Raw genomic sequence first — 1,354 nt, forward strand, 5'->3', positions numbered from 1 at the left:
GATGACATTTTCTTCAATTTGCTTTCTGAAAATTAGCTGAACAAAAGTGAAAACTATCACTATATTTTATCTTATGCTGAAAAATGACCGCCATTTCTACTTGATAAAAGTGTTGTTCAGTGACTATATAACTTTGTGGTCTACAAAAATCCACTAATCTAAATATAACACGTAGAATGGAAACTAAATAACCATATTTGGATCTGCTCCAAGACTATATTTATATAGAATAACAAGGACTAGCATTAAAAACAAAAACAACCTACATAAGAAAACACAGATTATCATACCAAAAAAAAAAAGTAAAAGCATGTTTTATTTGCTTTTGGAAAGTGGCAGGGGTAGTCAATGAATATTCAGGCATAGAAAGAATGCGCCTTCCCCAGCTAGTGCCTTGATCTAGTTTCTTGCAGTAGCAGCTGATCAGAGGAACACAATGCTACTTCTTTTAGTGTTAAATCAGTCAAATTCCTCCTTAGGGAACCAACTAGCTCATTTTACCAGCCTAATCTTAAATAATCCATAAAGGCCTGACAAACTTCATGATTCCGGTTTTAGTGGCTCTAATTGTTTACTTCTTTCTGATCAGATTTAGTAATAACATCTACAAAAATGATACATATTTTGTAGTCATATTACCATATGGGTCGACAAACATTAAATTCAGAAATCCCTTAGATCCCTTAGAAAATAACTTTCAATCGGATAAGTCCGAGAATGGGGTTAAATCAAATCACCTGAGAGCCATTCTTTGCGATCCAAGTTCTTTTCGAAGTTCTAACAAATAGCGTTCCTTTTATTTTCTTTCCTTCATTTTATTTATGCACATTCCTACTCCCGTAAAGATCCCTCCACCCATCCTACCCCTTCCAACTATGAACCGTAAGCTAACATTACAGTGGACTGGAGACAGAAATTCCCAGGCTTTCTTCAAGGTATAGCCAGGATCGAGTCCCTCCGGGATGCAAAGAACTGCAGCTCTTTCACTGCAATTTTCTTTCAGAACCACCTTTCACTTTTCCTTCCTTCCTCAATACCGACCAGTCCGTGCGGGGGACAGAGGTGGACGTGGGACACAGTCCGCCTAAGGCCTCCCGCAAATCAGGCTCTCCCCAACCTAACCTGCACTTCCACGGCCGCAGTGCCTGCGGCTCTTCCGCCAGCCCGGGCGCGGCCAACCCTCGCTTCCCCAGGGCAGGGCTCAGCCCAGGTCCATGCAACCAGCCAAGTCAGGCCCGCACCGGGCCGGCCCGGCCCGCTCGTCCGCAGCGGGCCCTGGACCCCCGCCAGCAGGACTGGGCGTGGGCCCCGGCGGCCACCGCCCCGCCAACTCGGGCTCGGGAGGAAGGAGTGC

This window comes from Suricata suricatta, chromosome 7 (genome assembly GCF_006229205.1).
Source record: "Suricata suricatta isolate VVHF042 chromosome 7, meerkat_22Aug2017_6uvM2_HiC, whole genome shotgun sequence".
In the NCBI taxonomy this organism is placed as follows: domain Eukaryota; kingdom Metazoa; phylum Chordata; class Mammalia; order Carnivora; family Herpestidae; genus Suricata; species Suricata suricatta.